This window comes from Cricetulus griseus, chromosome 2, assembly GCF_003668045.3.
Source record: "Cricetulus griseus strain 17A/GY chromosome 2, alternate assembly CriGri-PICRH-1.0, whole genome shotgun sequence".
Taxonomy (NCBI): domain Eukaryota; kingdom Metazoa; phylum Chordata; class Mammalia; order Rodentia; family Cricetidae; genus Cricetulus; species Cricetulus griseus.
This window is the reverse complement of record NC_048595.1, coordinates 399,771,878-399,782,691: the sequence shown is the minus strand read 5'-3', so window position 1 is coordinate 399,782,691 and position 10,814 is coordinate 399,771,878.

Genomic DNA, 10,814 nt, shown 5'->3' with positions numbered 1-10,814 from the left:
CTCCCGAGTACTGGCCTTACTGCTGTAGATAACCACACCCAGCCCCAAACTGAGATCTGACAAATCTGTGTATGAACAGAATGTTTTCCTTTTACATGGCAATTTTGCCTGCTCTAACTCTTACATCGGAAGAACAGTGCCTTCAACCCCAACCCTGAAGAACACAAGACTGGTCAGCAGATTTGTGTTTACCTTATTTGAAGGGTGTTTAAAACTGAGTGTGGTCCATATATCTGCAGTCTTAGCATTTTGGATGTGATACAATATTTTTTTAATTGGGGGGTGGGGAGAATGAAGGTGAGACAGGAACTATGTGGCCCTAGTTGCCCTGGATCTTGCTATGTAATAAATTCTTTTAAAATAAAAATAGGGCTGGAGACATAGCTTAGTTATAAGTGTGTAGCATGCAGTAAAAGTGGCTTCAGTCCCTAAGCCTCACAGTTGTGCATGCAATCTCGGTACTTCTCCACTCTGTTTCTAACATGTTTTAGCACAAGTGAAAAAGTTCTGAAATTTTGGTCTTTGCCAAGGATATACATTTGTCAGAGCTAGCGGGAGAGTTAGAAGTTCAAGGTCATCCTTGGCTACATAGTAAATAGCTGTCCTAGAACTTGCTATGTAGACCAGACTAGCCTGGAATTAACAGAGATCTGCCTACCCCTGCCAACCTCATCCAACAGCCCCCACCCCCACTTCAGGATTAAAGATATTCAACACCACAGGTGAGTCAGATGAGACTCTTGTGTCTTATAAAATAGTCACTTAAAGTATGCTAGGGGGCTGGAGAGGTGGCTCAGAGGCTAAGAGCACTGGCTGCTCTCCCAGAGATCCTGAGTTCAATTCCCAGCAACCACATTGTGGTTCCCAGAGAACACTATATACATAATAAATAAATAAATCTAGAAAAAAAGTATGCCTTTCTAGTTCATCTATTCTGGTTCTTTTTTTTTCTCCTCAGACATGGATTGGAGGCTGTTCTTGGACAATTTGTGTCATTTGTCTACCGAACTTCATAATAGCAGTGTAAAATGAAAAGAATAGAAAGTTTGATCTTGAGATTAGATGCTCCATTGAGATACCCTTTTATTGACTGGAAATTTTTTGTGACAAGAGTTGTTTTAGGTTTTTTTTTTTAAGATTTTATTTATTATGTATACAACATTCTGCTTCCGTGTATATCTGCACACCAGAAGAGGGCACCAGATCTCATAACAGATGGTTGTGAGCCATCATGTGGTTGCTGGGAATTGAACTCAGGACCTCTGGAAGAGCAGTCAGTGCTCTTAACCTCTGAGCCATCTCTCCAGCCCTGTTTTAGGTTTGTAAGGCTTCTGAAAAATAAGCATTGCTTTGGTTCCACCTGGCTTGTAACTTTGATGGAAATAGGCCCTTATGCATGTGAAACATGATGTTTTTAAAAGCAAAGAGAATGATAAACAGGTTTGGATAGTGGTTCTTTCTTGAGGAGCCAGCATGATAGGATTAAGAGCAACAACAGATGGTTATTGCTATCTGTTTGATAAATTCAGGGGTAGTTTCTCAAGGTTTTGTTGTTTTCTCAGGACCAGGGCTTGAGTCTAACACTCTACTACTGAGCTGTGTCCCAGACCTTTTCAGTATTTATTATGCTTTGTGGGTATGTAGTAAGTACTACAGAAGATGTTTTTAAAATGCTAAAAATAAGGCTGGCCGGTAATGGTGTGCGCCTTTAAACCCAGCACTCAGGAGGCAGAGGCAGAAGGATCTTGTAAGTTAAAGGCCAGCCTGGTCTACAGGGTGGATTCCAGGACAGCCAGGGCTGTTACTCAGAAAAACCCTGTCTTAAAAAACCAAGTGAGTGCTCCCCTCCCCCGGGGAAGGGCACACACCTTTAATCCCAGCACTGGGGAGGCAGAGGCAGGTGGATCTCTGAGTTTAAGGCCAGCCTGACCTACATAGTGAATTCCTGGACAGCCAAGAGCTATAAGTAAGACCCTGTCTCAGGAAAGGAAAAAAAAAATGTGTGCCACTACCCCTGCCTGACCTGTGGCAACCCTTTTATTATTATTCTCAGCCAGGGTTTGTGATGCATGTTTATAATGTTAGCATTCAAGAGATAGGGGCAAGAAGATCAATGGGAATTTGAGACCTGGACTACATATTAAGACTACTTTTAAAAAGTAAACATGCTCCTCATGCTATTCTCAGTTTTGTGTCCTCCCCACTCTCAGCAGATGACTATGCTGAGAGAATACTAGTCATCAAACTGCCTTTACTCTTAATTCACACAGCATGTCCTCTGCTTTCCTCAAGGCTAACTTCATCTGTGTACTTTGCACTCTACCCCATTGCATTAGTTACCTATTGATATATAACAAATTCCCTCAGAATACAGAGAATTAAAACAATATTAAACACTGTTCTCACAATTTCTATGGGTTGGGAATTCAGAATCAGCTTAGCTGAGCCATCTTGAGTAGGAAGCTTCTTGTGGTTTTGGTCCATTCATCCAGAGCAACAGTTTTCTGATTTAGATAAGAATTTGATGCAAAGGGTAAGGGCTTAGTGTCTGGCAAGTCAGGGTTAGCTGTTGGCAGAAGTGTACACTTCCTCCCCATATAGGACTCTGCACAGCCTGTTTTCAGTGTCCTCACAACATTCCACCTGATTTCCCCCAGAGTTTATAAGACGGAAGCTCTAATTGTTTTATGACCTCACCTTAGAAATCACCAGCCTTCATGTCACAATATGCTTTTAGTTATGCTCCAGCCTTTTTCACCAGAGTACAAATGGTAGGAGATGAGACTGATCAGGGGCCTTTGTTGAAAGCAAGCTCAGCTTCTTGAGACCTCGAATACTTCCATAAGTATTCTCTTCTCTCTCTCTCTCTCTCTCTCTCTCTCTCTCTCTCTCTCTCTCTCTCTCTCTTTGGTTTTTCGAGACAGAGTTTCTCTGTGTAGCTTTGGAGCCTATCCTGGCACTCGCTCTGGAGACCACGCTGGCCTCGAACTCAGAGATCCACCTGCCTCTGCCTCCCAAGTGCTGGGATTGAGGCATGCGCCACCAACGCCCGGCTCTCTGCTCTCTCTTAACTTAGCTACAAAAATGATAGATTAATCTACTCTTTAAAAAAATAAAACAGCCTGGCACTGGAGAAATGGCTCAGTTAAGAGCCCTGGCTGCCCTGAGTTCAATTCCCAGCAACCACACAGTAGCTCACAACCATCTGTAATGAGATCTGGTGCCCTCTGCTGGCATGAAGGCATACATGCAGGCAGAACACTGTATACATAATAAATCTTTTAAAAATCTGGGCAGTGGTGATGCACACCATTTATCCCAGCTCTCGGGAGTCAGAGACAAGCGGATCTCTGAGTTCGAGACCAGCCTGGTCTACTGAACCAGCTTCAAGACAGGCTGCAAGAGAAACCCTGTCTCAAAAAAACAGACAGCTGGGTGGTGGTGCACGTCATTAATCCCAGCAGTTGGAAGGCAGAGACAGGCAGGTCTCTGTGAGTTTGAGGCCAGCCTGATCTAATAGAGAATTCCAGACCAGCTAGAGCTACATAGAGACCCTGTCTTAAAAAAAAAAGAAAAAGAAAAGATAAACCTCATTTCATTTTCAAACAGACTTTGATTGCAGAGAACAATCCATTCTAGCCAGTGTAACCAGTAAAGCACTTAAGGAAGTGATACAGGGCACAGAAGACTGAAGAAACAAACTCTAGATGTCTACAAATTATTTCTAAAGATTATTAATGGAGCTTGGTATTACTTCCCTGAATTTAGGATGCTGCCAAATACATTGCAGCCAGTGTCAGCATCCCCAAATGCACACCTTATCTGAACCACTGTTGGCTTCTGAAGGGCAGAATGTAATTCAGATGTTTAAAGGAGTCCAGCTAAGAGCTGAAGATGTAGCTCGGGGTAGAGCACTAGCTAGAATGTGTGGGGAGCTGAATTTAATCCCTAGCAACATAAAAAAAAGTAACTAACTGGCTACAAAGAAATAGGACAAGCATTGTCTCTGGTTTTTCAGCCTCTTTACACTAGAAGAGGGAGTATGTGTGCTGAGCAAAACAATACATAGAACCTACCACCTCCCTCTCAAGCAGTTGCACACTTTCCTTACAGGAGAGCTTTACTGGAAGAGTTGTCTACACTTAGCTTTCCAAGTTTTATTACATATATTTATTGTGTGTGAGAGAGGGTGACATGGAGTCAAAGGGGAACTTGGCTAGAGTCTTTTCCTTCTGCTATATGGGTTCTAGGGATCTAACTCTGGTTACAAGCTGAGCCATTTTGCCAGCTTTTTTTTTTAAGATTTATTTGTGTTTACTTCATACATGAATGTTTGCCTTCATGTATGTCTGTACACCATATGCAGGCCTGGTACTCTTGGCATCCCTAAGACGGCATCCATCCTCTGGACCTGGAGTTACAGATGGTTTGGTTTTTCAAGACAGGGTTTCTTTGTAACCCTGGCTGTCCTAGAACTCCCTCTGTAGACCAGGCTAGCTGTAAACTCAGAGCTCTGCCTGCATCTGCCTCCCAAGTGCTGGATTTAAAGGTATGCACCACCCTAAAGGGGCTCAAAGGGTACTCTTAATTACTGAGCCATCTCTCCAGCCCATGGCCCTTCTTTAAAGTGCCATTTATATTTGTGTCCAGTCTCTTCCTACTCCCTCAGTTTCTTATGATGGTCCTTCTTATGGGAGGAGCCATGTCCGTGTCATTCATGAAAGCATTTGAGACAGGGTTTCTCTGTGTAGCTTTTTGGAGCCTGTCCTGGATGTAGACCAGGCTGACCTCAACTCACAGAGATCCACCTGCCTCTTCCTCCCATGTACTGGGATTAAAGGTGTGTGCCACCAGGGCCCAGTGCATAAAAGTATTCTTTTGTCCTGAAGGAGGCGTGGATATGTTAGCTCACACTTAGAATCCCAGCATTCAGGCTGTTACAGAAAGATTTCCTTTAAACTTCAGGCTAGCTCTGCCTTAAGAAAGAAAGAAAGAGAGCGTGCTGGGCAGTGGTGTTTTGCAAGCCTTTGATCCCAGGACTCCCACTTGGTAGATAAGGAAACTGAGTATCACAGAATTCACAAGATTTAATCAGAGCTGCTTGGTTCCTATACAGAAGAAACAAAATTGTAATCATGTCTACAGCTCCAAAAGCCAGTGCATTTTACAATTGCCCCACTCTGGTCGTAGTCTAACTTGGTCACTGTCCCTAAAGTGTCAGGAGCTGGAGAGTTGGCTCAGTGGTTTAAGAGCACTTGTTGTTGTAAAGGATCTGAGTTTGATTCCCAGCACCCACATGGAGACTAACCACCTCCTAGGGAGCCAGGCACAAATATGGTGCACAGTCATATCACTCATATATGTAAAATAATAAAAATAAATCTAATGACCATACATACCATCTACAGGTCTTGTTTTCTAAAATATACCTGTTCCTAATGTTTCTTCCTGTTGTGATCTCATTCAAATTCCAATCTATCATTAACTTCCAAACTCTACAAACTCTGCATTCTTCTCTGTTCTCTGGCTGTCCTGGAACTCAGAGTTCCATCTGTCTCTGCTTCTGAGTTCTGGGATTAGAGGTCTGTACCACCACATCTGGCTTATACTTTCTTTAGTAACATTAATTGAGTTGTATTGTAATTCATTCCATTCATTTGTTTGTTTGTTTTAAGACAAGATTTCTCTGTGTAACAGAACTTTGTAGACCAGGCTGGCCTCAAAGCCTGGCTGTAATTCACTTCTAAATGCCCCCCAGCCCCTTCAGTCAGAGTTTAGAAGGAAACTAACCACACTTGACATTTTAAGCACAAAGGGGAAACTTACAGTGAATTGGGTATTTGACTAAGCCATCAGAGGAGCAAGCTGTGTGTTTGGCCTTTTAAGAATTACTCTCAAGACACCACCAGACTAAACCATTAAGGGCCTGCAGCCTCTGATGGTTCCTGAATATTATTAAACCTGAGGATATGGTAGCATAGCTACAACCCCACAGTATACTTGAGATCATTTTTTTAAAATAGTTACTGACTGATACAGACATCTGAGAGCTGGTCACCTGATAGGGTAAAAGGAAGCTTGATGTTCAATGTATTTAGCACTCAAATTTGCTCTTATGTGTGGGGTTGTCGGTGTTTTCTTTTGTAAGATTAGAAATCTGGGATGTCAAATGTGGTAGTGCATGCCTTTAATTCCAGCACTCCAGAGGCAGAACCAGGATCCAGGACAGCCAGAGCTGCATAAACCCTGTCTCAGATACCTAAAAAAAATAAATAAATAAGACATCTGGGGCTGGATCAATGACTCGGCAATTAAAAGCAATGACTGCTCTTCTAAAGGATGTAGGTTCATCATCCAGTATCCACATGATGGCTAATGACTGTAATTCCAGTCCCAGGAATCCAGTGTCCTTTGTTTTGTTTTTCAAGATAGGGTTTTTCTGTATATCACTGACTGTCGTGGAACTCACTCTATAGACCAGACTGGCCTTGAACTCAGAGATCTGCCTATCTTTGATTTCTGAGTGCTAGCATTTAAAACATGCACCATTACTACCACCCAACTAGAATAAATAATTTTGTTGCTTTTTGAGACAGGTTTCTCTATGTAACCCTGGCCATCCTGGAACTTACTCTGTTGACCAGGCTAGTCTCAAACTCATAGAGATCCACCTGCCTCTGCCTCCCGAATGCTGGGATCAGGCATCTGTACTAGCCTGCCCTTGGGGTTCCAACAGGATATGCCCCCTGCCCTTGGGGTTCCAACAGGATATGCCCTCAGCTGCAGCCACTAAGAGCACTACCTGTGCACATTCACTATGTTCCCTTTTAAAAAGGGCCCTGCCCACCACCTCCCTCCCTCCCTCCCTCTCTCCCTCTTCCTCTCCCTCCTCCTCCCCCCTCTCTCTCTCTTCCTCTCTGGCTATCTCTTCTCTTCTGCTGCTCCTGTCCCCAAATACTGGCCTCCCCTCTCACCTCCCCCCCTTTCCCATTCACTTTCCCCCAGTAACTTCCACCCAACAGAGCTTCCACCCAAGCTCTGTTGCATGGCATCTTTCTCTTGTGCGCTGCTTTTTTAAATTACACCATGTGCCACTGCAACCCAGCTATGGCAAATAATTTTGTAAAAATTCAGAAAATAAGCCAAGCAGTGGTGGTGCACACCTTTAATCCCAGCACTCAGCTGGCAGAGGCAAAGAATCTCTTGAGTTCCAAGACAGCCTGGTCTACAGAGCAAGTACCAGGACAGCGAAGGCTATATACACAATAACCCTGTCTTGAAAAAATAATAACAAGTACAAGTTTGTGTCCCTCTCTCTCATCTCTCTCCATGGTTCTCTTTTCCACCTCCCTACTCTTCCTCCCTTCCCTTCTCTCTCTCCTCAAAGCCCAGAGAGATAAATACTGTCTGCTAGCATATTCTCCCCTACATCACTCCCACCCCTCAAACATACCAATAAACGAGAAAATGTGTTGCTATAATACTTGATGAGTGAGCAAGCATAAAATGAGCAGTTGGAACTACTTAAGAAAGTGTGGTGATGCCAACAGTGACAGAACTAGTAATACAGACTGAAGAACAGCCCTATCATGGTAAGTGATGGTCCATGCCTTTAACCAGCACTCTACAGGTAGAGGCAGGCAGATCTACAGAGTGAGTTCCAGGACAGCCAGAGCTCCATAATAGACCCTGTATCAAACAAGAACATTCCTATAACCCTGAAAATGCCAAATAAACTTTCTGTGCCTCAGTCATCTTTATGAAGAGACAGAATGGAAGTATATGGCCTCCAAGGTTTGCCCAACCCTAAAATTTATTTACCTAGAAAAAAAGTGGTTTTAAAATAAGATTATATGAAATAAAAAAATGAAAAAATTATGCAACCATTTTGGAATTTTGATCTCTATATAGAATTTTCCTATCCTTAAATCGTTCTCTGAGAGCATCAAATGCGGTGAGGAAGGCAGGGGTAGAAATAACTTCTTACCATGTCAAGTCAGACTTCTAATCAGAGCGGCCTCTGTGCTCCCTAATCTCCCAACTTGGGGTTCTTGTTAATCTATTCCCAGGAGTTGGGAGGTGGAATTCTTCAAAGAACCATCAATGATTTCTAAGAACTGTAAGGCTTGTCCCAAAAGGCAGAACTGCTATTAAAGTGCACTGAAATTGTCCTCTAGGCTATGTTAGCTAGGCTGGGGATTAAATGGTTCTTGCTTTCTGCTAAGGGCCCTGCAACCTCCTCTGGGCTATTTGAGGTGCATGCCATGCTTTTGGCCTAATTTTTTCTGTCATGACTCATCCTTCATTCTCTTCTGTGAAATGAACTGCATTTCAGAAAACTTTCCAGATAGTAGCCAAGGGTTGGTTTGCCAGTACTATGCATTTTTGTTGTTTCCCTCAAAATGAGATGCCCAGAAAACACTGGTATCTGAAGCTGTGTGTAGCCCCTTCCCTTTCTCCTCTGGTAAAATGCTTGCTGCTTGTCTGCAAAGCTTGATATCAACTCCAGTGGAGTCCCTGGGCACTTCCCCCTTTATTCTACTTCCTGCTTTGTACACACCTTCTACAATGAAAACTACAAAATTACCAGAGCTAATGTGTCAGTTCATACTGCCTTCAGCCAAACCTTTGCACAGAAATGTTTCAGGTTAGGAGACAAATTAACACATACCACACTCTCCTGAGTGTCTTAACACACAGCACAGTGCCTCTCCTCTCTACAGTTGACTGAGGGCTTAGTTCTTGGACAAGACCAACCCCAGTGTGAGAGCTATGACTCCAAAATCATGGAGATTTGTTTTAGTTACAGCCCTCCCTCGGGCCTTTTATAGTCAAAGTCAGTGTTCTGGAAGCATATGCCAGCTGTCTATCACCATCACAATTGCTGTAGATGCTTATTGTTAAATGCAGATTCCTGGGCTTATGTCCAGACCCTGAATCAGAATATGTGGAAGCAGCACACAGTAATCAGTTTCTCACCGTACACCTCATGACATAGGCAAAAGAGTTTCTAAAATCACAAGGAAGTCTTTTTAGGAACTCATAAGGACATAATTGCAGCTTTAGTTTGTAAAGACCTGGGTCCTTAAACAGCCCACAGAGCTGGTCTGAAGAGATGGGAGACCTGAGCTCAGCACTGCTTACAACTCCAGGTTCAGGGAAGTCTTCTGATCTCCCCAAACGCCAGAGCACATGAAGTTCACACATAGAAAGCTAGAGGGTGACTCAGAAGTTAAGAGCACCAGCCAATCTACCGAGGACCGAGGACCGAGGCTGATTCCAACACCCTCTTCTGGTCTCTTTGAGCACCAAACGTTAAAGTGGTACACAGCTAGGCATGGTTTTTAGTTCCAGCACTCAAGGGGCAGAGGCAGATGGATCTCTGAGTTCGAGGCCAACCTAGTCTTCACAGTGAGTTCTGGGACAACCAGGGCTACATGGAGAAATCCTGTCTCAAGGCATGCACCACTGCCTCCTGGCATGAGAAATCCTGTCTCAAATACCAAAAGAAAAAAAAAGTGCACAGATGTAAGTGCAGGCAAAAACACCCAGATACATTTTTTTTTTTTTTTTTTTTTTGGTTTTAGAGGCAGGGTTTCTCTGTGTTTCTTTGTAGACCAGGCTGGCCTTGCTCAAACACATAATTCTTTTTTAATTTTTATAAAAAATTCACAAACTTATCACAAATAAAATGTATAGTGTAGTAGTGATTAAAGATAAAATCACAATGTTATGTCCTCAGATTCTTTTCAAGGGTCTGGGATTTATTTTGAGGCATCCCAGGCCCAGCCTGGAACTCAGCTGCCTGAAGACCAATTCCTAGTCCCCCTGTTTCTACCTAGACGGTGTTGATATTACAGAAGTAAGTCACTATGCCTGGTTATGTGGTGTTAGGAATTGAACCCAGGGCTTTATGCATGCTGAGGCACTCTAGCAACTCAGCAATGTGTCCAGCCCAGATCCTTTAAAGTTTTAAGTAAGACAAATGCGCCAAAGTCCTTAAGAGTAAGCGCCCTGGCTAGAAAGATGGCTCTGTGGTTAAGAGTATATACTACTCTTCCCACAGACCAGAGTTCAATTTTTTGTTTGTTTTTCAAGACAGGGTTTTTCTGGCTGTCCTGAAACTCACTCTGCAGAGCAGGCTGACCTGGAACTCATAGAGGTCTGGCTGCCTCCGCCGCCTGAATGCTGGGATCAAATGCTTGAGCCACTGCTACCTCTACCATCACCCAACCCAAGTTCAATTCTTAACACCCATGTCAGGTAGCTCTCAATCAACTCCAGGGGCATCCAACACCCAGAGGGCCTCTCTGGGCACCTGCTCTCACGTGCACATATTCCCTGCACACATACACACAATTTCAAATTTTAATTAAAAGTACTTAGAGGGTAGCTGGAGAGATGGCTCAGCAGTTAAGAGCGTTGGCTGCTCTTCCAAAACACCTAGGTTCAGTTCCCAGCACCCACATGGCAGCTCACAAACGTGTGTAATTCCAGGTTTCAGGGGATTCAACACCCTCACACAGATAATACATGCAGGCAAAACACTGATGCACATAAAAAATAAAGCACTAAAGAAACTGCTGGGTAAACTAAAGATATTGCAGAAATGACATGAAGTGAATATAGCATGAGATTAGCCACAACATTTTCTTTTTTTAATTTATTATGTATACAGTGTTCGGCCTACTTGTATGCTATGCCTGTATCCCAGAAGAGGGCATCAGATCTCATTACAGATGGTTGTGAGCCACCATGCGGTTGCTGGGAATTGAACTCAAGACCTCTGGAAGATTAAACCATGCTCTTAACCT